Source organism: Caretta caretta, chromosome 6 (genome assembly GCF_965140235.1).
Source record: "Caretta caretta isolate rCarCar2 chromosome 6, rCarCar1.hap1, whole genome shotgun sequence".
NCBI classification, from domain to species: Eukaryota; Metazoa; Chordata; order Testudines; family Cheloniidae; genus Caretta; species Caretta caretta.
The window spans coordinates 67,420,932-67,447,379 of NC_134211.1; the positions used below are offsets into that span (position 1 = coordinate 67,420,932).

A 26,448-nucleotide genomic window follows, 5' to 3' on the forward strand; every position below is an offset into this window, starting at 1 on the left:
AGGGGACTTATTTTTGTGGAATGTGTTTGCCCTGGCTAAAATAAGAAATGACACTAACATTCAATCTTATGGTGGTTGTTCCAGGATTATTAAGTGAGATGGAATTCAGAAAAGTCCCGGGGACATGGATAAACTCTCCTTTGTTGGCAGGCAGGTACCCACACTTAAAAAATAGTAGATCTGATAATACCCCTGGGTTTGTATAAAGTGGCTTTGTCAAGTGTGGCTTGCAGTAAAATGAAAAAATTGATATGATATCTAATGGAAGAGTGGTACATTATCTTAAAATGTGGTTCACTTTTTCTAATTTTGATAATAGGATCCTACTATGGGTGAAGGAGAGCGTGATGAAAAGGTGAACTTTCAGGCTAGCCTATTCTACTGTTGTGAATTAAGCTATATCGCATACACATTTTGTCCTGTTTGTGTACTCTGTTACACTCTGTTTAAATATATTATTAAAAATTCATGTCCACATTGGGACCCTTCTAAAAACTTTGTACAGTAAAGCAAAATGAGGATGGAGTAACTGTTCCGATTTTTGCTTTTGTCATTTTATACTTTTCAGTCTATAAATACCGACACAGGGAGCTTTTCAATAGTAGTTAGCTCTTTAATCTAGCAAACAAAAGCATAACAAGATTGAATGGATGGAAATTGAAAATAAATTCAGATTGAAAATAAGGTGGAAATTTCTAACTGTAAGAGTAATTAACAATTGGAACAACTTACCAAGGGAGATGATAGATTCTCAATCATTTGAATTCTTTAATTCAAGATTGGATGCCACCTTACAAGACAGGCCTTAAGTAAGCCAAAATTATGGGCTTGATGCAGGAGTTACTGGGGTGAAATACTGTGGCCTATATCATGCAAAAGGTCAGAATAGATTATCAGAATGGTCTCTTCTGGTCTTAATATCTATGAAACTGTTACATCTTCTTAATTTTAGATTTGCTGTTTGTATTTATTAGATTGTTTTTGTTAGTATGATTTAGTAGTTCAGCAAAATTCAAGGCCACTGCAAGAATTTATAAGGTCCAAGACAAGGTGTAAAGGTAGGCTCATGATAGACTTCGGCCTTGTCTATACAACATAGTTGATGTAAGTCACCTTGAATTGACCTATTTGTGCATGACTACGCTCAAATTTGTGTTTGGACGATATAAGAGCCCCATTGTAGCAATGCAGTAGAACCAGCCATGGTCGGCCTGCTTGTGAGTATAGACACTGGATGGTCTAACAGTCCTCCAGCAGCTGTCCCACAATACCCCATTCCTGTGAGAGTGACTACTCTGGTCACAACTTTAAATTCCATTTCCCAGGGATCACAGAGATGGGAAACCAGCTTTCCCACCTTAAAAAACCCCATATGTTTTTGAAATACATCTTTCTTGATTGCCCACCTTGGTGAGGACACCTGGGAGCTTGCACTTGTGTACAACTGACCATGCCTGGAGTAGACAGGAGGTATTGGATCTTCTTGTCCTGTAGGGAGTAGAAGCTGCGCAAGCACACCTATAGATTAGCCATAGAAACGTGCGCCTCTATGAACAGATTTCATGGGAGTTGCAGGCAAAGGAATATGACAGGAACCAGCAGCAGTGCTGCATGAAAGTGAGGGAACTTTGCCAGGCATTTTACAAGTCCAGAGAAGCCAACAATAGATCTGGTACTGAGCCACACAACCAGCTGCATGCTAAACTTGGCAGAGACCTCATCGGCCACTGTGGATATCTCAGAGGAGTCTGAGGCAGAGTCCCTCATTCTGAACAGAGAAGAGGAGGAGTGGGGAGATGTGGCAGGTAGCTCCAGCCATGCTGTGAGTCAGATCCTGTTTGAGACTCCGTTACAGTCTAGCCAGTGCCACCAGGCGATCATGGATAAAGGGGAAGGGAGTTCCGGTAAGTGTTTGCATGCATCTTTCCCTACAGTGCTTAAATGTAAAGATGGGGCCCAGCCCATCATCCAGTTAACAAGCACAGATATCAACACTTCATTGTTTCTGCCTCTTCTCATATGAGTTAAATATAATAAACAGAGGTAGAGTTGGCATCTGCTTTTCATTCTCCTGTTGACTTAGGTGTGGGGGTGAAGGAGTGGGGCCATGCAGAGAGATTTGTTTGGGAACCTAGGAGTATTCCTTTTATCCTCCTGAGAGATCTCAATGAAACTTTTGTGGAGGTACTTTGCAATTCTCTACTTAAGGTTTCTAGGGATGGCTACTTTATTTCTTTTTTCGTGGTAAGATACTTTCCCATGCCACTCTGCAGTGAGTTCAGCGGGCACCATTGCAGTAAACAAGCTAGTGGCATATGGGCCAGGGCAGCTTCAGGACACCAGTAGCATCTGCGTTCTCTGTGCCCTTGTGACCCTCAGGAACAAGAGCTCACCTAAAACCTTCACCACTGTGGAAAATAGTGCCAAATATTCAGTGCCATTGCCCAACATTCATACCCATGGAATAGGGACCAAACTTTTATTACTTCATGCAACAGAAAATCTTTCCCCTCCCCTCACACCTGGTGGTCCATACTCACCATGATAGGGGCTGGAGAGCAGAATTATGCAAAGGCGTTCCCAAAGTTGAAGTGTTAATAAGTATTTCTTATGAAAAGTGTTTATGGTTCTAAAGGGAAGGGAGTTCTTAAAATTATTTTTCCCTTTCTGTTGTGACTGTAAATCCAGTAATATATTTGTCTGTTTTTAACAGAAGATTCTGCTGTGGTGGCCTGAAGGGGTACCCCCTCAACTCCCACAGAAAGCTTGACCCTGATGAGAAGGAGAAAGAAGAGGACTGTGGAGGACATGTTCATTGAGATCCTGCAAGCCAGTCTTGCTTCAGACTGTGAATAGAGGGCCTAGAGGGTCAATATGATTCACAGTGTGGAGAACGACAGAGTACACAGCAGAAAGTCCCAGCAGGAAAAGGAGAGGGAGATGCACTTGGACATAATTGCAGAGCCATTGGCCATTATCTTTGAAGATTCATGGCGATCGGGGGAGGTCCTGGATGATTGGAAAAAGGCAAATATAGTGCCCATATTTTAAAAAGGGAAGAAAGAGAACCCAGGGAACTACAGACTGGTCAGCCTCACTTCAGTCCCTGGGAAAATCATGGAGCAGGTCCTCAAGGTATCTATTTTGAAGCACTTGGAGGACAGGAAGGTGATCAGGAACAGTCAACATGGATTCACCAAGGGCAAGTCGTGCCTGACCAACCTGATTGCCTTCTATGATGAGATACCTGGCTCTGTGGATATGGGGCAAGTGGTGGATGTGATATATCTTGCCTTTAGCAAAGGTTTTGATACGGTCTCCCACAGTATTCTTGCCGGCAAGTTACAGAAGTATGGATTGGATGAATGGACTATAGAGTGGATAGAAAGCTGGCTAGATTGTCAGGCTCAACAGGTAGTGATCAATGGCTCAATGTCTAGTTGGCAGCCGGTATCAAGTGGAGTGCCCCTGGGGTCGATCCTGGGGCCAGTTTTGTTCAACATCTTTATTAATGATCTAGATGATGGGATGAATTGCACCCTCAGCAAGTTCGCAGATGACACTAAGATGGGGGGAGAGGTAGATACACTGGAGGGTAGGGATAGGGTCCAGAGTGACCTAGACAAATTGGAGGATTGGGCCAAAATAAATCTGATGAGGTTCGACAAGGACAAGTTGAGAGTCCTGCACTTAAGAAGGAAGACTCCCAGGCACTGCTACTGGCTGGGGACCGACTGGCTAAGCAGCAGTTCTTCAGAAAAGGACCTGGGGATTACAGTGGACGAGAAGCTGGATATGAGTCAGCAGAGTGCCCTTGCTGCCAAGAAAGCCAACGGCATATTGGGCTGTATTAGTAGGAGCATTGGCAGCAGATCGAGGGAAGTGATTATTCCCCTCTATTTGGCACTGGTGAGGCCACACCTGGAGTATTGTGTCCAGTTTTGGTCCCCCCACTACAGAAGGGATGTGGACAAATTGGAGAGAGTCCAGTGGAGGGCAATGAAAATGATTAGGGGGCTGAGGCACATGACTTATGAGGAGAGGCTGAGGTAACTGGGGTTATTTAGTCTGCAGAAGAGAAGAGTGAGGGGGGGTTTGGTAGCAGCCTTCAACTACCAGCAGCTAGGCTGTTCTCAGTGGTGGCAGATGACAGAACAAGAAGAAATGGTCTCAAGTTGCAGTGGGGGAGGTCTAGGTTGGATATTAGGAAACACTATTTCACTAGGAGGGTGGTGAAACACCGGAATGGGTTACCTAGGGAAGTGGTGGAATCTCCATCTTTAGGTGCTTTTAAGGCCAGGCTTGACAAAGCCCTGGCTGGGATGATTTAGTTGGTGTTGATCCTGCTTTGAGCAGGGGGTTGGACTAGAGGTCTCTTCCAACCCTAATATTCTATGATTCTATGATAATGGATCTTCTCAGGCAGCAAATCCAAATACCGCCTACCCTGATTGACCTATACATCAAAAAAAATCCAGGTTCCCCACCTTTTGCAGTCCTTAGAGAACTCTATCATAGCTACTTCCTACAGCCAGTATACATGTGGCATCTCAGGCTACATCCTTATCCCTACCACGCTCTGCTGAGGGAACAGCAAGAAAAACTACAGCTTCACATACACTGACTTATGAGAACCATGACTGATGTATGTATAGCAATAATGTACTACATTTGTGCACTGAAATGAACAGAAATGTTTGCTATCTTTCCAGTTTCAAAGTTCTACTCCATTAATTTATGTTAAAAGCTTGTATTACATTGCCTGTGGTTTTTTGCACATTGTTTTTCTGCACTTTTTTTTGCCACTCAATAAATTTCTATTTTTGGAGAATAAAATGATCTTTATGAGTTCACAATATGTTGCAGAATGCATAGAGGTACTCAAAGCACACAATAGTTGTAAATGTATAGCAAGCACCACATAATTCATAGCTTCAGGAAAACACCCAATCATATTTATAAGTCTACAGCAAGCATTGCATAACTCCGCAGCACCCAAAGCTTCCAGCGTAAAGCTGGCTGACCATTAAAATACTCTTTCAAAGTCTCCCTCAACCGCATACCTCCATGTTGGGCTTTTACAGTGGCTCTTATGTCTGGCTGTTCAAAGTCAACAGACAGCTGCTCCACCTCTGTTTTCCACCCCAGGAGAAGCATTTCACCCTTTGCCTCACAGATAGTATGTAGGATAAAAAAGGCAGCTATAATCATTGGGTTAGTTTACTCCCTGAGATCCAGTCCAGTGAGTGAAGCAATGCTGGTGGTGTTTAATCTACCAAAAGCACTTTCAACAGCCAATTCTGCACCTACTGAGGTGGTAGTTGAATCTTTTCTTGGTGTTGTCAAGGTGACCAGCATATGGCTTCACGAACCAGGGGAGCAAGGATTAGGCTGGGTCCATTGGAATCACTATTGGCATTTCAGTATTGCCAATGGTAGTCTGCTGGTTGGGAAAGAATATCCATACTTACAGCTTTCTGAACAGTTCTATGTTCTTAAATATGCAAGCATCATGCACCTTCCTGGATTAGCCTACACTGATATCAGTGAACCCTCCCCAGTGATCCACCAGTACTTGCATAACCATAGAAAAGTAGCTCTTTCTGTTAATGTACTCTGTGGCAAGGTGGGCTGGTGCCAAAATAGGGATATGCGTGTCATCTGGTGCCCCACATCAGTTCAGGATGACATTATGGGATTGAGAAAGTTGAAATCTGGAAACTTGACCCACAAGTCCAAGAGATCTCTGAGGAAGTCATTTGTATCCCACAGCACATTGCAAAAATTTCCCTGCGCCCACGGCACCGTGTGTCACATGGGGATACCTACTTGTGGTACACTGCACTTTGCATCGACACAAGCACTCCCAGTGAGTATGTGCAGCACTATCACAAGCAGTCAAGTATGCATGCTCATGAGCAATATACAAACTTTGGCAGTTGTATCCTGATGTAACTTGTGTCGGCCAAAGTTAGTAGCACAGACATGTCCTTAATTTACTCAACAACTTCAGAGTCCGAGCCCCACTACTCTTCCATGAGATGAGTTCTTACTCAGTTGGCAAGAGAATATCTTCCGTTAGCACTGACCTGACTCTACTTAATTGTGCGCCTGATATGCCTAATCAGCGGCCTCATTTATGTAGCCAAGCTTGCACAGGTTTTACACTCAACTCAGTGACATTTCTGTATTTGTTTGTCTGTATGTATGTAACATAACTTTTGAACAATGCATCCAATCAATTAAAAAATGTAAGGAATGTTTTAGGCATTAGTGGCCAGAACCCTATTGAACTTGGGGAAAATCAGAAAACTGAAAGGGGGAAAATGGGAGAAAGATGGAGCCCCTGCCATTTGATTAGCACAGCCAGAGCTTTTAGCACATCTTCAGTTGTCTAAAGATCAAATGATTGATGGGACCAGTTAATGCCTTCCTACATAACAATACCTGTGTTCATCCTCCTGATAGAGTTTAACATGTTGACACGCTAAATTATTTATTTCTAGACAGAAAGAAGAATAATGGTGGGAGGTGAGGAGGAGAAGGGGGGATGTGTACACAGCCCCGGGTGTGGGAGGGAGATTGGGGATGCCTGCTATGGAGCGATTGCAGAAGATGGGTAGCATAGAGAATCCTAGCACTGGGGGAGGAATGGAGGGCAGACAGAGCCCTGGCATGGAGGGGGAAGGAAGGAATGAAGTGAAAGCTCCCCTTTCACCTAGCCAGTTGGGAATTAGCAGGGATCCTTGCTCCGCCCTCTCTGCAAGGCTTTTGGCCCTAGAGCCTTAGAGATACAGTGACAGGATTTCATCCCAAACACCTGGGACTGTTTCCTCTCTATATCCCCCTTAAGTCCATATCCTGGACCTTTCAAACCCCTAAAGGGACATGCCAGGCAGTGGGGTGGGCTACACCAATCCCTTGGCAAGATAGGAGATCTGGGGTTCCTGGTATGGGAGGAGGGGGAATGGTAGGCATGGAAGGGAAGAGGGAAATGGGAGAGCACAGACAGCTGCTGCCATGGGGGAGGAGAATGAAGGAGCTCCAGAATATGGGGGATGAGGGAATGATGAGGCACACAGAACCCCTGGTGGGGGAAGTTGGGGGAACCTAGTATGGGAGGAAGGGGGTCACACGGAGCACCTGGCATGGGGGGAATGTGGAATAGAGGACATAGGGGGAAGTGAGAATGGGTTTGCACACAGCTGCCGATATGGGGAAAGAATGGAGGACCCCTGCCAGGGAGGAGGTTGGGGGGACTTTTAAGGAATCCCTGAAATAGAGGGGAATGGGAGAGTGGCACACAGGGAACTTATGGAGGGAATGGAAGTATGCAAGAAACTGCTGGTGTGTGCAATAAGGTTGGCCTACACAAACTACAAAGTGTGCGACCCTTTAGTTATCAATTATATAAAGTTTGCGGATGATACCAAGCTGGGAGGGGTTACAAGTGCTTTGGAGGACAGGATTAAAATTCAAAATGATCTGGACAAACTGGAGAAATGGTCTGACGTAAATAGGATGAAATTCAATAAGGACAAATTCAAAGTTCTCCACTTAGGAAGGAACAATCCATTGCACACGTACAAAATGGGAAATGACTGCATAGCAAGGAGTACTGTGGAAAGGGTTCTGGGGGTCATAGTGATTCACAAGCTAAATCATAGAATATCAGGGTTGGAGGGGACCTCAGGAGGTCATCTAGTCCAACCCCTTGCTCAAAGCAGGACCAATCCCCAACTAAATCATCCCAGCTAGGGCTTTGTCAAGCCTGACCTTAAAAATATCTAAGGAAGGAGATTTCATCACCTCCCTAGGTAACGCATTCCAGTGTTTCACCACCCTCCTAGTGAAAAAGTTTTTCCTATTATCCAACCTAAACCTCCCCCACTGCAACTTGAGACCATTACTCCTTGTTCTGTCATCAGCTACCACTGAGAACAGTCTAGATCCATCCTCTTTGGAACCCCCTTTCAGGTAGTTGAAAGCAGCTATCAAATCCCCCCTCATTCTTCTCTTCCACAGACTAAACAATCCCAGTTCCCTCAGCCTCTCCTCACCGACCCGTGGGGCACTCCACTTGATACCGGATGCCCACTAGACATGGAGCCATTGATCACTACCCGTTGAGCCAGACAATCTAGCCAGCTTTCTATCCACCTTATAGTCCATTCAGCCAGCCCATACTTCTTTAACTTGCTGGCAAGAATACTGTGGGAGACAGTGTCAAAAGCTTTGCTAAAGTCAAGGAACAACACGTCCACTGCTTTCCCTTCATCCACAGAACCAGTTATCTCGTCATAGAAGGCAATTAGATTAGTCAGGCATGACTTGCCCTTGGTGAATCCATGCTGACTGTTCCTGATCACTTTCCTCTCCTCTAAGTGCTTCAGAATTGATTCCTTGAGGACCTGCTCCATGATTTTTCCGGGGACTGAGGTGAGGCTGACTGGCCTGTAGTTCCCCGGATCCTCCTCCTTCCCTTTTTTAAAGATGGGCACTACATTAGCCTTTTTCCAATCGTCCGGGACTTCCCCCTATCACCATGAGTTTTCAAAGATAATGGCCAATAGCTCTGCAATCACATCCGCCAACTCCTTTAGCACTCTCGGGTGCAACGCATCCGGCCCCATGGACTTGTGCACGCCCAGCTTTTCTAAATAGTCCCGAACCACTTCTTTCTCCACAGAGGGCTGGTCACCTCCTCCCCATGCTGTGCTGCCCAGTGCAGTAGTCTGGGAGCTGATCTTGTTCGTGAAGACAGACGCAAAAATAGCATTGAGTACGTTAGCTTTTTCCACATCCTCTATCACTAGGTTGCCTCCCTCATTCAGTAAAGGGCCCACACTTTCCTTGACTTTCTTCTTGTTGCTAACATACCTGAAGAAACCCTTCTTGTTACTCTTAACATCTCTTGTTAGCTTCAACTCCAGGTGTGATTTGGCCTTCCTGATATCACTCCTGCATGCCCGAGCAATATTTTTATACTCATCCTTGGTCATTTGTCCAATCTTCCACTTCTTGTAAGCTTCTTTTTTGTGTTTAAGATCCGCAAGGATTTCACTGTTAAGCCAAGCTGGTCACCTGCTATATTTAGTATTCTTTCTACACATCGGGATGGTTTGTCCCTGTAACTTCAATAAGGATTCTTTAAAATACAGCCAGCTCTCCTGGACTCCTTTCCCCCCATGTTATTCTCCCAGGGGATCTTGCCCATCAGTTCCCAGAGGGAGTCAAAGTCTGCTTTTCTGAAGTCCAGGGTCCGTATTCTGCTGCTTTCTTTTCTTCGTTGTGTCAGGATCCTGAACTCGACCATCTCATGGTCACTGCCTCCCAGGTTTCCATCCACTTTTGCTTCCCCATCTAATTCTTCCCGGTTTGTGAGCAGCAGGTCAAGAAGAACTCTGCCCCTAGTTGGTTCCTCCAGCACTTGCACCAGGAAATTGTTCCCTACATTTTCCAAAAACTTTCTGGATTGTCTGTGCACCGCTGCATTGCTCTCCCAGCAGATATCAAGGTGATTGAAGTCTCCCATGAGAACCAGGGCCTGCGATCTAGTAACTTCCGTTAGTTGCCGGAAGAAAGCCTCGTCCACCTCATCCCCCTGGTCCGGTGGTCTATAGCAGACTTCCACCACGACATCACCCTTGTTGCTCACACTTCTAAACTTAATCCAGAGACTCTCCGGTTTTTCTGCAGTTTCATACTTGAGCTCTGAGCAGTCATACTGCTCTCTTACATACAGTGCTACTCCCCCACCTTTTCTGCCCTGCCTGTCCTTCCTGAACAGTTTATATCCATCCATGACAGTACTGAAGTTACGTGAGTTATCCCACCAAGTCTCTGTTATTCCAATCACATCAAAATTCCTTGACTGTGCCAGGACTGTTTGTTTCCCAGGCTTCTTGCATTTGTGTATAGGCACTTGAGATAACCCGCTGATCACCCCTCTTTCTCAGTATGAGGCGGGAGCCGTCCCCTCTCATGCGCTCCTGCTCATGCTTCCTCCCAGTATCCCACTTTCCCACTTACCTCAAGGCTTTGGTCTCCTTCCTGCGGTGAACCTAGTTTAAAGCCGCCCTCACTAGGTTAGCCAGCCTGCTTGCGGAGATGCTCTTCCCTCTCTTCATTAGTGGAGCCCGTCTCTGCTTAGCACTCCTCCTTCTTGGAACACCATCCCATGGTCAAAGAATCCAAAGCCTTCTCTCCGACACCATGCTTTAACATGCTTTAACTGTTTGGTTAAAGCATATCTTCTAGAAGGGCATTCAGTCTTAATCTGAAGACAACAAGAGATGGAGAATCCACCACTTCCCTTTATTGTTTGTTCCAGTGATTAATTACCCTCACTGTTTAAATAAATAAATTAAATAAATAAAAATTGTGCCTAATTTCCTATTTGAATTTGTCTGTCTTTAACTTCTAGCCATTGCTTCTTGTGAAGCCTTTCTCCATGAAATTAAAGAGCTCTTTAATACCTAGTATTTTCTCCCTTTGATGGTTGTTATACACTGTAATCAAGTCACCTCTCAGTCTTCTTTTTGATAAGCTAAACCTATTGAGCTCTCTCACTGTAAGCCATTTTCTCCAGCCCTCAAATCGTTTTATGACCGTTTTCTGCACCCTGTCCAGTTTTTCAACTTCCTCTTTAAAATGTGCACACCAGAGCGGTGTGCAGTATTCTAGTATCTGTCTCACCAATGCTATGTACAGAAGCAAAATCACCTCCATACTCCTACTCGCTATTCCCCTGTTTATATACCCAAGGATTGTATTAGCTCTTGTTGCGACAGCATTGTATTGGAGCTCATGTTGAGTTGCTTGTCCACTAAGACCCCTAAATCATTTTCAGAATCACTGCTTTCTAGGATACATTCGCCAAGGAATGGCCAAATTCTTTGTTCCTAGATGTATAATATTGCATTTGGTTATATTAAAGCACATTTTGTTTGAACAGGTTCAGCTTACCAAGTGATCCAGTTCACTATGTATGAATGCTGTATTCTCATAATTATTTACCACTCAGCCAATCTTTATGTTATCCGCAAATTTTATCAGCAGTGATTTTATATTTATTTCCAGATCATTAATGAAAATGTTAAATAGCATCAGGCCAAATACTGATCCCTGTGGAATACCACTAGAATAGGGGTGGGCAAACTTTTTGGCCTGAGGGCCACATGTGGGAATAGAAATTGTATGGCAGGCCATGAATGCTCAGAAAATTGGGGTTGGGGTGCGGGAGGGGGTAAGGGCTCTGGTTGGGGGTGTGGGCTGCAGGGTGGGGCTAGAAATGAGGAGTTCAGGGTGCGGGGGGGGCGCTCCGGAGTGGAGTGCTGCGGGGGGGGGGTGAGGGCTCTGGCTGGGGGTGCAGGCTCTGGGGTGGGGCTGAGGAGTTTGGGGTGTAGGAGGGTGCTCTGGGCTGGCATTGAGGGGTTTGGAGGGCTGGGGCAGTGGGTTGGGGCATGGGGAGAGGCTCAGGTGTGCAGGCTCCAGGTGGTGCTTACTTCAAGCGGCTCCCGGAAGCAGTGGCATGTCCCTTTTCTGGCCCCTATGCGGAGGCGCAGCCAGGCATCTCTGCATGCTACCCTGTCCGCAGGCACTGCCCTGTCCGCAGGCACCGCCCCTGCAGCTCCCATTGGAGTGCCAGAGGGGGGCCATGCCACAGCTTCCAGGAGCCATGTGGAGTGACCCCCGACCCTGTGCCCCAGCTGGAGTGCCAGAGCAGGGCTGTGCAGCTGCTTCCAGGCCCCTGACCCTGCTCCTGAGCTGGAGCACCAGAGTGCCGGAGTGGGGCAAGCCCCAGACTCCGCTCCCCAGCAAGAGTTTGAGGGCCAGCTCAAAACAGCTAGCAGGCCGGATCTGACCTGCAGGCTGTAGTTTGCCCACCCCTGTGCTAGAAATATCCTCATTAGATGATGATTTGCCATTGACTTCTGTTTTTGAGAACTGACAGTTCTTAATCCATTTAATGTGTGCTTTATTGATACTATATAGTGCAAATTTTGTAATCAGAATGTTGTGTGAGCCTAAGTCAAATGCCGTACAAAAGGCTAAGTATATTACCCTTATGCATTTGCCTTTATCAGCCAAACCAGTAGGAGTGACTGCAACAGCAGCCAAAGCAAGGACTACTGCACTGAAAGTATGTCTACACTACGAAATTAGGTTGAATTTATAGAAGTAGTTTTTTTAGAAATCGTTTTTATATAGTTGATTGTGTATGTCCCCACACAAAATGCTCTAAGTACATTAACTCGGTGGAGTGCTTCCAGAGTACCGAGGCTAGCATTGACTTCCAGAGCGTTGCACTGTGGGTAGCTATTGCACAGTTCCCGCAGTCTCTGCCGCCCATTGGAATTCTGGGTTGAGATCCCAATGCGTAATGGGGCAAAAACATTGTCGTGTGTAGTTCTGGGTACATGTCGTCAGGCCCTCCCTCCCTCTCTCCGTGAAAGCAACGGCAGACAATAGTTTCGCACCTTTTTCCTGAGTTACCTGTACAGACGCCATACCATGGCAAGCATGGAGCCCGCTCAGCTCACTGTCACCGTACGTTTCCTGGGTGCTGGCAGACTCGGTACTGCGTTGCTACACAGCAGCAACCCATTGCCTCGTGGCAGCAGACTGTGCAATAGGCCTGATAGCCATTGTTGTCATGTCCGAGGTGCTCCTGGCTGTCTCGGTAAAGTCGGTCAGGAGCACCTGGGCAGACATGGGCGCAGGGACTAAAATAGGAGTGACTAGACCAGGTCATTCTCTTTAGTCCTGCCGGCAGTCCTATTGTACCGTCTTATGGCGAGCAGGCAGGAGATGAGGATGGCTAGCAGTCCTACTGCACCGTCGGCTGCCAGCCAAAGATGTAAAAGATAGATGGAGTGGATCAAAACAAGAAATACACCAGATTTGTTTTGTATTCATTTGCTCCCCCTCCCTCCCGCCGTGAAATCAATGGCCGACAATCGTTTTGGTGAGGTCTGTCAGGGGCACCTTGAAAAGTTTAATGGAGATTCAGTCCTGCCTGAAATACTGGGGGGAGGGATAGCTCAGTGGGTTGAGCATTGGCCTGCTAAACCCAGGATTTTGAGTTCAATCCTTGAGGGGGCCATTCTATGTGACAGTTGTTTTTGTTTCTCCTTGATGTAAAGCCACCCCCTTTGTTGATTTTAATTCCTGTAAGCCATGTTGTCAGTTGCCCCTCCCTCCGTCAGAGCAACGGCAGACAATCGTTCCACGCCTTTTTTCTGTGCAGACGCCATACCACGGCAAGCATGGAGCCCGCTCAGATCGCTTTGGCAATTAGGAGCACATTAAAAACCACGCGCATTATCCAGCAGTATATGCAGCACCAGAACCTGGCAAAGCAAAACTGGGCGAGTAGGCAATGTCAGCGCGGTGACGAGTGTGATGAGGACATGGACACAAACTTCTCTCAAAGCACGGGCCCTGGCAATGTGGGCATCATGGTGCTAATGGGGCAGGTTCATGCGGTGGAACGCCGATTCTGGGCCCGGGAAACAAACACAGACTGGTGGGACCACATAGTGTTGCAGGTCTGGGACGATTCTCAGTGGCTGCAAAACTTTTGCATGCATAAAGACACTTTCATGGAACTTTGTGACTTGCTTTCCTCTGCCCTAAGGCGCAAGAATACCAAGATGAGAGCAGCCTTCACAGTTGAGAAGCGAGTGGCAATAGTCCTGTGGAAGCTTGCAACACCAGACAGCTACTGGTCAGTCGGGAATCAATTTGGAGTGGGCAAATCTACTGTGGGGGCTGCTGTGATGCAAGTAGCCAACGCAATGAAAGATCTGCTGATATCAAGGGTAGTGACCCTGGGAAATGTGCAGATCATAGTGGATGGCTTTGCTGCAATGGGATTCCCTAACTGTGGTGGGGCCATAGACGGAACCCATATCCCTATCTTGGCACCGGAGCACCAAGCCGGTGAGTACATAAACCGCAAGGGGTACTTTTCAATAGTGCTGCAAGCACTGGTGGATCACAAGGGACATTTCACCAACATCAACGTGGGATAGCCGGGAAAGGTACATGAAGCTCGCATCTTCAGGAACTCTGGTCTGTTTCAAAAGCTGCAGGAAGGGACTTTATTCCCAGACCAGAAAATAACTGTTGGGGATGTTGAAATGCCTATAGTTATCCTTGGGAACCCAGCCTACCCCTTAATGCCATGGCTCATGAAGCCGTACACAGGCAGCCTGGACAGTAGTCAGGAGCTGTTCAACTACAAGCTAAGCAAGTGCAGAATGATGGTAGAATGTGCATTTGGACGTTTAAAAGTGCGCTGGCGCAGTTTACGGACTCAGTTAGACCTCAGCGAAACCAGTATTCCCACTGTTACTACTGCTTGTTGTGCGCTCCACAATATCTTTGAGAGTAAGGGGGAGACGTTTATGGTGGGGTGGGAGGTTGAGGCAAATGGTCTGGCCACTGGTTACGCGCAGCCAGACACCAGGGTGGTTAGAAGAGCACAGGAGGGCTTGGTGCGCATCAGAGAAGCTTTGAAAACCAGTTTCATGACTGGCCAGGGTACGGTGTGAAAGTTCTGTTTGTTTCTCCTTGATGACCCCCACCCCACCAACTTGGTTCACTCTACTTCGCTGTAAGCTAACCACCCTCCCTTCCTCCCTTCGATCACTGCTTGCAGAGGCAATAAAGTCATGGTTGCTTCACATTCATGCATTCTTTATTAATTCATCACACAAATAGAGGGATAACTGCCAAGGTAGCCTGGGAGGGATGGTGGAGGAGGGAAGGACAAGGCCATACAGCACTTTAAAAGTTTAAAACTTTAAAACTTATTGAATGCCAGCCTTCTGTTGCTTGGGCAATCCTCTGGGGTGGAGTGGCTGGGTGGCTGGGTGAGGAGGCTATGGAACTTGGGGAGGAGGGCGGTTGGTTACACAGGGGCTGTAGTGTCTGTGCTCCTGCTGCCTTTCCTGCAGCTCAACAATACGCTGGAGCGCATTAGTTTGATCCTCCAGCAGCCTCAGCATTGAATCCTGCCTCCTCTCATCACGCTGGCACCACCTTTCAGCTTCAGCCCTCAACTTACTCTGTTCAGCCTGCCACCTCTCCTCCCGGTCATTTTGTGCTTTCCTGCACTTTGACATTGCCTGCCTCCATGCATTGGTCTGTGCTCTGTCAGTGTGGGAGGACAGCATGAGCTCAGAGAACATTTAATCGTGAGTGCGTTTTTTTCGCCTTCTAATCTTCGCTAGCCTCTGGGAAGGAGAAGATCCTTGAAACACATGCAGCTGGTGGAGAAAAGAAAAGGGACAGTGGTATTTAAAAAGACACATTTTATAGAACAATGGATACATTCTTTCATGGTAAACCTTGCTGTTAACATTACATAGATAACACGTGCTTTCGTTACAAGGTCACATTTTGCCTCTGCCCACCATGTGGCTAGTCCCTCCCCCCTCCCCGTGGCTAACAGCGGGGAACATTTCTGTTCAGCCACAGGCAAACAGCCCAGCAGGAATGGGCACCTCTGAATGTCCCCTTAAGAAAAGCACCCTATTTCAACCAGGTGACCATGAATGATATCACTGTCCTGAGGATAACACAGAGAGATAAAGAATGGATGTTGTTTGAACGCCAGCAAACATACACTGCAGTGCTTTGTTCTGCAATGATTCCCGACTACGTGCTACTGGCCTGGCGTGGTAAAATGTCCTACCATGGTGGATGGAATAAGGCTGCCCTCCCCAGAAACCTTTTGCAAAGGTTTTGGGAGTACATTCAGGAGAGATTTATGGAGATGTCCCTGGAGGATTTCCGCTCCATCCCCAGACATATTAACAGACTTTTCCAGTAGCTGTACTGGCCGTGAATGCCAGGGCAAATTAATCATTAAACACGCTTGCTTTTGAACCATGTATACTATTTAAAAAGGTACACTCACCAGAGGTCCCTTCTCCGCCTGGAGGGTTTGGGAGGCAGCCTTGGGTGGGTTTGGGGGGTACTGGCTCCAGGTCCAGGGTGAGAAACAGTTCCTGGCTGTTGGAAAAACCGGTTTCTCCGCTTGCTTGCTGTGAGCTATCTACAACCTCCTCCTCATCATCTTCCTCATCCCCAAAACCTGCTTCCATGTTGCCTCCATCTCCATTGAAGGAGTCAAACAACACAGCTGGGGTAGTGGTGGCTGAACCCCCTAAAATGGCATGCAGCTCATCATAGAAGCAGCATGTTTTGGGCTCTGACCTGGAGCGGCCGTTTGCCTCTCTGGTTTTCTGGTTGGCTTTCCTCAGCTCCTTAAGTTTCACGCAGTTCTGCTTCAGGTCCCTGTTATGGCCTCTGTCCTTCATGCCCTGGGAGATTTTGACAAAGGTTTTGGCATTTCGAAAACTGGAACGGAGTACTGATAGCACGGATTACCTCTCCCCATACAGCGATCAGATCCCGTACCTCCCATTCGGTCCATGCTGGAGCTCTTTTGTGATTCTGGGACTCCATCATGGTCACCTCTGCTAATGAGCTCTGCACTTACCTGCAGCTTGCCACGCTGGCCAAACAGGAAATGAAATTCAAAAGTTTGCGGGCCTTTTCCTGTCTACCTGGCCAGTGTGTTGAGTTGAGAGCGCTGTCCAGAGTGGTCACAATGGAGCACTCTGGGATAGCTCCCGGAGGCCAATACCGTCTAATTGCATCCACAGTACCACAAATTTGACCCGGCAAGGCCAATTTCAGAGCTAATCCCCTTTTCGGGGGGTGGAGTAAGGAAATCGATTTTAAGAGCCCTCTAAGTCGAAATAAAGGGCTTCATCATGTGGACAGGTGCAGGGTTAAATCGATTTAATGCTGCTAAATTTGACCTCAACTCCTAGTGTAGACCAGGGCTGAGGGGGAGAAGGTTAAAAATGGGATCCAACTGGTACCTCCAGCACGTTCCTGGACCCAGAACTATACAAGGGAGACCCCCCACCCCCCATGGGGCATTAGGACCCATGTGATGCTTCCCTTCCTTTGTACCATGTGGCATTAGGGGGAAAACTCTGGGAGGACCCAGTCAGAGATTTCAGGTAAGAGCATCTGCAGAAGCAGCCAAAGCAGTGACCTTCAGACATTCATAGAACTTTCTATGCTTTTGACTGGACTTTATCTGTCCTGTGCTGATTGGCTGCTTGTTCTAGTGCTCCCCCTATCCCTCCCTCACAGTCACTTCACCTCAGATTCACTTCACCCTGCCGCTCTTATTCTCCTCTGCCCTGCCCTGTTTGCCGTATCTCCCTTCTCTTCCATGTCCGCTCTCCCTTCAGTTTGCTTTCCATTTAACTTATTCCCTTTAACCCCCCACCCCAAAAAATCATGGGACTAACATGATGTTTGCTGCCATCACAAAGTTCACTCTGCTTGTGTTCTGTCCTTTTCCCCCACCCTGTGTCTGGTATGTCTATTTATATAGTAGCTGCCTTGAATAGCTTACAATCTGCTTCCTTTGTTTGTACTGTTGTTTGTATATTGCTTAGGAAAATGGGGCCCCATTCTTGCTTGGTCCTTAGGCACTACTGTAATAAACATTATTATTATTTAGGACTGTCAGCTAATCATAGTTAATGCCTGTGAATAACTGAAAGCAAAATTAATATGTTGATTTTTTTTAAGGCATTAATTGCCTACCTTTGGGTAGGGCGGGAGGTATTGGCTCCGGTGGGCTGAAGCCTCAGCCCTCAGTTCTGGAGGGGTGTGTGTGTGCTGAAGCAGCCCAGCTCTGGAGGTGGCGGAGGAGCTGGAGCAGCCCCAGCCCCAGCCTGCAGCTTCCCAGCAGGTGGCGGGGGTGGGGAAGAGGCTGGAGCCCCAAGCCCTGTGCTGGGCTGAACCCCCATGCCAGGTTGGAGCCCATATCCCAACACCTCTAGAGGGGCTGAAACCCTGAGCCACACACCCGGCAGAATTCCAGAGCCCCCAGCCCTAACCCTATATTTGAAAATATAGAAAACCCAAAAATATTTAAATTAATGGTATTCTAATATTGTTTAACAGTGCGATTCAAACTAAGATTAATTGCAATTAATTTTTTAATCACTTGACAGCCCTATTATTATTAATAATAATCTTATCAAAGAATGAAATCAGGTTTGTTTGTCAAGACCTATATTCTAATATATATTTACCCACAAAAGCTGGGTATCTAATATTCAGTGAAGTCGTGCTTTTTCTCTTTAATGACCGGTTCCCATGGATAGATTCAGTTATATTCCTTAAGCATCCTATCCTAGGCTCACTTGTGGTTTCTGCTATAATAAATAAGACATTTGGAGCTATGAAGGTGTCTTCCCTCCCTATGTATGGAGTGTAGTTGTAGCTGAGTCGGTCCCTTGATATTAGAGGGATGAAGTGGGTGAGGTAATATCTGTTATTCAACCAAGTGGCTTTAAAGCTTGTCTCTCTCACCAACAGAAGTTGGTCCAATAGAAGACATTATCTTAATCCAGTGGTTTTCAAACTTATTTTTTTGTCGACCCATTTGAAGAAAATTGTTGATGCCCGTGATCCAACAGAGCTGGGGATGAAGGGTTTGGGGTGCAGGGGGTGAGAGCTGCAGGTGGGGCTGGGAATGAGGGGTTCAGGGTATGGGAGGGGCTCTGAGGTGTGGGAGGGGGTCAGGGCTCTGGGCTGGGGGTGCAGACTCTGGGGTGGGGCTGGGGATGAAGGGTTTGGGTGCAGGAGGGGGCTCTGAGTTTGGGGGGAGCTCAGGGCAGGGGATTGGGGAGAAGGGTTGGGGTGCGGGTTTATCTTGGGTGGCTCCCAGTGAGTGGCACATCGGGGATGCTAAGGCAAGCTTCCTGCCTGTCCTGGCACCGCGGGCTGCGCTGCTCCCCGGAAGCAGCCATCAGCAAGTCCGGTTCCTAGGTAGAGGCACACAAGTGGCTCTCGTCCACAGGCACTGCCTGCCCCAGCTCCCGTTGGCCGGTTCCCGGCCAGTGGGAGTGTGGAGCTGGTGCTCGGGGTGGGGCAGCATGCGGAGCCCTGTGGCTGCCCTGCATAGGAGCCGGACCTGCTGCTGGCTGCTTCTGGGGTGCAGCGCAATGTCAGAACAGGTAGGGACGAGCCTGCCTTAGCCAGGCAGCACCGCTGACGGGACTTTTAACGGTCCAGTCAGCGGTGCTGACCACAGCCGCCGTGACCCAGTGCCTTACATTCCACGACCCAGTACTGGGTCGTGACCCGCAGTTTGAAAACCTCTGCCTTAGTCCCGATGAACAGGCATTCTAAGTGACTGGATCTGTTTTTGATGAAAGGTTATTCCTTGGCTGCTCTAGTTTTAAAAGGTTCTAATTATTGGGTAGTTATGGCCAGATATAACCTTTCACTTAAAACTAGTACATTCCTGAGGACAAAAAAAGGAGTTTCTGGAATTTTTCGGGGAAGACCAGAGGGCATCCAAACATTACCTTAGGGCTTCCTTTGATATTTCAGTCACAATGGCCTTGGATACATCTGTATCCCTTAAGAGATGTTCCTGGATCAGGAGTTGTAGTCTTACCGTCAAGGCCCAGGCTAAAACTGTGAATTTGTCTGACTCAGACCTAAGGGTCTATGCCTTCAGAAGACAAGTTTTGGGAAAAAATGAAATCCACAAAGTCCCTGCCCAGGTCTCTGAGCTCAAAACAATTTATTTCCATACAAAATCTTATAGACTATCCAGGGGTCAGATATTACAGTCTTCCTTTGGAATTGGCCATCAGTCCAGCAAAGATCAAGATAATTTTGGAAGCACTTCTTTTCTTATCAGAAGAAACAAAGGTCTCTTAAATTTTGCTTGCAGAGTGCTGTTTAACTCTTTAAACCTATCTCTGCTTTTTAAATGAAATCTGCTAAAGCAGATGGTCCTCCTTAACCTGGCTATAATACTGTCTTTCTCTTCATGTAGTTCTGATAAAAAAAGGCTTTAGAACCAGGTTCAACCACATCAAAGTGTAACAGTGGCTGTAAAACTCAGTTGTTTTAACTGTGTCAATAGGGCTTCTGTCTACACTGTACCATTTCCTCAAATTGTTATAGAAGTTAATTTCAGAAGCACTTGTCAAACTGGCTGCTAAGAATTAAAAAAAGAAAAAAAATTTTGGACACCTGTACTGCACTTGGCAGAAAAAGCAAAATGCAGTAATACATCTCCAAATATGTTCCTCCAGAATGCCACAGCTTCTATAAAAAAGTTGTAAATATTTGAGCTGAGACCTCATTAGCTGCAAACTGCAGCAGAGAAGATACACAGTTGTATTTTAGGAAGTTTGCTGCAAACCTTTTCTTATAAAGAGCTATTGTATACAAATATTGATTTTGGGACTTAATGAATAATGTTTTCAGCCATAACAAGATGACTAATACTTCTGGGTTGAGGTAGGGTGCTTTATTTTTAAGCACCCCCTCATTACTACCTTTCCAGCTTCCCAGAAAATACTTTAATTGATCTCTTCCTTATTATTTTCTTCTATATATTTCTGATTTTTTACCAGTTTTTGAATTCAAATGGGGTTATCCAGAAAAGCTCCAGTCTACTGCCAAGGATCTTTGTTTTTCCACTCGATCCATCCAGTCTTTTATTCTAATATATGAAGGGGTATGATCAGACCAAGTTATAAATCCCAGATTAGCTTTTTTGACCAAATTAGCCAAGGTGCAAGAACTAAAATCATATCAATCCTGGCATAAGATCCATGAGTAGCAGAATAGTAGTTCTGGATGTCCACATTCATCTGACGGACATCCTCCAGATCCTCATTTTCTACGACAAATTTGCTCTTGCTCCTCTTGAATGCCCTCTGTGTACATTCGATTGATCCAAAGTGGAATTAAGCACTTCATTAAAATCTCCCCCAGAAAAATATCCCCTTCCGTGAAACTTCCTAAATCCATAAAAAATTGATCAGAAAAAAAAGCTTGATCTTGGTTGGGAGCGCATACCTTGGCTAAGATGAGAAGGGCCCCTTAATTAAAATTAGGCTTGTCAGAATTCAATTTGTATTTGTTTTAATTTTGACAGATACTGACGGTTATTTTTAAGCATTTTTTCTGATTTTTATCTAATTACATTTTTACAATTTTGCAAAATTATGGATTTTAGGGTTTTTTTTAGATTTTTACTGACTTACATTTTCACAGTTACGGAAAATTATTCAGGGGGTATGAGACCATGTGGGAGTCAGACAATTATTTAATGACAGTAGATGTTGAGATTCAAAATGTTAAAGCTTTATAACCATTAAAACACAAATTATCAACATATGAAAAGTAAATATCCTTAAACCAAACTCTAATAAATTCTCAAGCAGCATTTTTCTTACTTTGCCTATCTGTACATTTTGATTATTCTTGATGGAAATATTTTTCCCTTGGTTTGTGTGGGTAAAATGAAATTGATGTTTACCAACATTGTACCAATAAAAATCTAATCCTTCCAAGCCTAATTAAAATATATCTGTCCTCCATATCTATGAGTTGTGCTGAAACAATAAAAGGGAAGTGTTTAGTAAAGAGAATTGCCACTGCTCTTCTATTAATTTCCCTGTAGAGACATACAATAGCTGTGTCCAAGAAGTATTTGGGTGTTTATCATCATATTTCTTCAAGTGTGTTTCCTATAAATAGACTTTACTAGGAAAATCCTTTTTTTCAGTGAGCAGAATACCTCTTTTCTTTTTGTTAGATTGTTCATCCCCTTCACATTAACAGTCATGAGATTAATAAACTCACTCATGAGTACCACATCTTCTGTTACCAAGTTTATTACTCTTTGTTAAAGACAGTGAGACCCTCCAGCTAGATGCCAGGTCTCCGTTACATTTACTCCTCTTCTTTAAATAAGACATTTTAAATATACTATACTATTTTAGATATAGTACCCATCATATACACAATAATTTTAATGCTACCACATATATTGTTTTTCCTTTCTTTAACACCTATATTGTTGTGCCCTGACCCTAAGTCTGATTTACTGTAAATTTTAAAATTCTGTGCCCTAACATTTTATGTTAATATACTCTTTTATATTAAAACATGTAACAATATTTATCATCTGTTTCTGATTTCTTGTTTCCCTTCCTGTGCACTGCTCCATTGTCACTATGTCCCCTCTAACTGTGGAAGCCTGAGCTCATCTTACTTCCTTCATGGACATGTTAGTACCCTGTTGTGTTGGGGAGGTGTCTTTTTATATATTCTTAAGAACCAAGCTTTATCTAATCTTATTAAACATCTTTATAACATAGGGCATTATGAGATTATTATACCATCTCTGAGTTCATATATTCTTAAAATTTTCCACCATAGGTGACCCTTCTCCAGTTTATATAAATTTTGGAATGTTTATGACAACTCTAAAATCAAACTTGCTTCACTTGAGGAGATCTGGGTCTCCTAATTTGTTACTAATTTTTTTCATAATATAAATCACAAATTCAATTAACTATAATATTTACCCAGTAAGTATACTGTATCCATGTAGAGTAAAATATCCTCCAAGCTACACAGCCCAGTTCCCATCTTATAATACCCCTTTATCATTATAAACTCATGGATATAATATCCATTATCTATTATAATGTTGTAGCCCATATACTAATCTTATTCTTTTGGATCAGGACTGTTTCTTCTATTCTCATGATTGTCCTGTTGTCTTAATGATGCATCTTTTTGAGGTGTTCTGGCTCTCTCTGATCTCACTGCTTCCCAGTGATTTCTTGGTGACCTGTAGGACTGATGCCCTTGATCCCATTCAGATTGTTATTGAGCTGATTTGCGTATTCTCATGTTCAGAAGTACCTGTTTCCCTTCATTTGGATCTGAGATAGACATATATCTTTCCTTCCATTGAAAGGACAGTCTAACCTCTATTTGTATCTTATATTATTCTTTCTAAGAATTGTGGTGATGTTCTCTTTGCTTTTTAAGGGATGAGGTTTCCAGCTCTGGGAAAATTTGTATGGGGTGGGTAAGAATAATCATTATTAATGGTTCAGCTCTCTCTTCATTGCCCTCAGTATTTTACCCTTGTCTTGATAGTAGTGTAGATAAATTATCACACTTCTTGGTCAGGAGCCAGCTGAGGCCCTGGGGAAAAGGGATCTGTCAGCCTGTTCAGTATGAATGGAATCTTTATTTCCCAGTTTTAGTATCTCATGGACAATATCATCCAGTACATTCAGCAGAGTTCTCCCTTCAGTTTCCTTTGTAATATCTTTAATCCTTATGTTATTCATGTGGTCTCTATTTTCCATATATTCCAGCTGTAATTCTATTTCTTTTTCTCCTTTTTCAATTATTTGGATTCTTTCATCTAGATTAATCATGCTGTCCGATGGCTCATTTTATCCTGTTTCCACATGTGATATTTTCCACATGTGATAATTAATCTCATTAATTTAATTTTTTTATCTTTAATGTAAGCCTGGAACCAGGGGGGATGGGCTGGATGGAACTCATTCTTCATCATCTTATTCATCTTTTCGATTTTTAACAGTAGATCTTTCAGGCCAGTCTTAGTGACTTGTGATTCTCCATCCACTAGTTTGTTTGCTGGAGGGGAAGTCACTCTCTTTCATGGCCATGGGTCAAGGTTCCTTCCCCACTCTGAACTCTAGGGTACAGATGTGGGGACCTGCATGAAAACCTCCTAAGCTTACTTTTACCAGCTTAGGTTAAAACTTCCCCAAGGTACAAACTATTTTACCCTTTGCCCTTGGACTTTCGCTGCCACCACTAAACGTTTAACCGGTTACTGGGAAAGAGTTGTTTGGAAACGTCTCTCCCCACAAAATCCTCCCAACCCTTGCATCGCACTTCCTGGGGAAGGTTTGGTAAAAATCCTCATCAGTTTGCATAGAAGACCACAGTCCCAAACCCTTGGATCTTAAGAAAATGAAAAAGCATTCAGTTTCTGAAAAGAAGAATTTTAATAGAAGTAAAAAGAATCACCTCTGTAAAATCAGGATAGTAAATACCTTACAGGGTAATTAGATTCAAAACATAGAGAATCTCTCTAGGCAAAACCTTAAGTTACAAAAAAGACACAAAGACCGGAATATCCATTCCTTTCAGCACAGCTTATTTCTTCAGCCATTTAAAGAAATCATAATCTAAGGCATCTCTAGCTAGATTACTTACTGACTTCTAATACTCCATTCCTGTTCTGTCGCCGGCAAAAACATCACACAGACAGACTGAGACCCTTTGTTTCTCCCTCCCCCCAGCTTTTGAAAGTATCTTGTCTCCTCATTGGTCATTTTGGTCAGGTGCCAGCGAGGCTATCTTAGCTTCTTAACCCTTTACAGGTGAAAGGGTTTTTCCTCTGGCCAGGAGGGATTTTAAAGGTGTTTACCCTTCCCTTTATATTTATGACACCATGTCTTTGGGTTTTTGGGGGGGCAGGGAGGGAAGATGACTGATCTTTGTATTGGAAGATTTCTTTCCTTTCCCGAACATCCAGATCTTCTTGTCGTTCCTTTTTTTCTTGTTGAGTCCTTCTCAGGATGGCTGCTGCCACACCTGCCCTTTGTTTGTCTGACCTTTCCAAATGGCTGCTGCCATACTTACTCCCCCCAGCCACAATAGTACAATTTTAATAATTTTTTTAACTTCATTGCATTCACCCACCCTCTCTTTGCAGGATAATGAGGGTCCAGTTCAGCATCTCTAAGCTTGCAGAGTCATTTTTAATATGTTCTGCAGGCTGGTGGTACTGGATTCTGTTGCTGGACATTCTCCCGCTGAAACTGCTCTCTGGGGCTGGGATCTGCAAGTTCTCTTCAGTCTTCTCTTTTTCTTTTCAAAGCTGGCTTCATGGGTTCATATTTATGTCACAGATCTGTGGATTCAGACTGGCTGCCTCTTTTTATCTTCTTAAATTGCTTTCATTTATCCCCCCTTTGTTGCAGAGAGCTGGATTAAACTTTGCTGGTTTAACCATGCCCTAGAAAGGGGTACTTTTCAATGGTTATGTAAGTGCTGGTGGATCACTGTGGATATTTCACTGACAATGTTGGTCAGGAAGATGTATGATGCTCACATCTTTAGGAATCCAAGACTTTTTGAATGGATGGAAACAGGAACTTTCCCCTCAGATTGGCACATTCATATGTGTTTGATTACAATGCTAATAGTGATTCTTGGGGACCCAGCCTACCTTTCTGCTTCCCTGGCTCGTGAAGCTATACACAGGCCAACTGGACAGAAGCAAGGAAAAATTTAACTACCACCTAAGCAGGTGCAGGATAATTGGTGAATGTGCATTTGGTAAATTGAAAGGACACTGGAAATGTCTTGTGACTAGGCTAGCTCTCATTGAGACAAATATTCTTATTGTTATTTCTGCATATTGCATTTGACTATTTTACATAATATTTGTGAAGCAAAGGAGGAAATGTTGCCTGTAGAGTGGAAGGGGTAAGTGGAAAGACTGCTGACTTTGAACAGCCAGACACATGGGCAGTCACATGAGGACTTTGAGATGCTGTATGGCTGAGGAAGGCTTTGAGAATGAACTTCGAATAGTGTGCCATAGCATGAAAGTGTGCTGCTGTGTGCTATTTTGTGTAGTTTTATGAAAAACTTTACTTGGCTTCTATATGAATTGTACGTGTACTGTTAAAACCCAGGATGGGAGAGATGCTTCTTTTGGGGATCAAAAATGATGTTTTCTAAGAGAAAGTAAATAAATATTATTTTCACAAAATGCAACTTTATTGAACAGTAATTAACAATTGAAATATTTAAAAAAAATTTACAAAGTGCACAGTGCAGAATGTTCCTGTATGAATCACAGGTCATATCATTTTTCTTGTTTTCTGCTGGGGTTGAGTGGAAGGGTTTCTGTGTAGGCTATGGTGGGGCCTTGCCTGGGTTGTGTGTTTATGGCACATGGCCAGGGAACATAGAATTGTCTATACATTGCAATGGCTTTAGGGTGTCAATCTTTGGGCATTTTACTTTGTAATGATTTTCAGTATCTGAGTTTGTTTGAGGCACTGCATTATGTATGTCTCAATGCGTGTCTCATTTCTTTGGCCTTTCCTCGAGCATGCTCTTCCTCCAATCCATTGTCTCTTGCGAGCTGGCCTCAGAACTCCTGAGAAGATCTGAAAATGCCTCCCCTGTCCATTCTTCTTTTTCCTGATTATGGTCAGTCAGAATGGATGGAGGGGTGCCTGAAAATGGTACCCTGGCTTAGGCCACTGCTAAACATCAAGTGAGAAAGCTATTGTTATATTTAGAGGCTTACTGGGCAGAAAAAGAAAAGTCAGAAACTCCCTAAAAAGTTCCCATAAAGATATTCATAAAAGCATGAACTGTGTCTGACTTGCTTCAGGGATGCTTGGTTTAGGAAGTTCAGCAGCTCACATCATGGTGAGTATATGGGGCACTGTTCAAAGCCTGTAGCATGTGGGTTGGGGAGTGGACATTCAGGTGTTCTGGTAATAG

At 44.7% G+C, this 26,448-nt stretch overlaps 1 protein-coding gene across 2 annotated transcripts in view; it reads left to right on the forward strand.

Moving 5' to 3' along the window:
• TTBK2 (tau tubulin kinase 2) overlaps window positions 1-26,448 on the forward strand; it is a 227,017-nt gene that overhangs the window by 87,463 nt on the left and 113,106 nt on the right. The gene's annotated exons all lie outside the window — the stretch shown is intronic.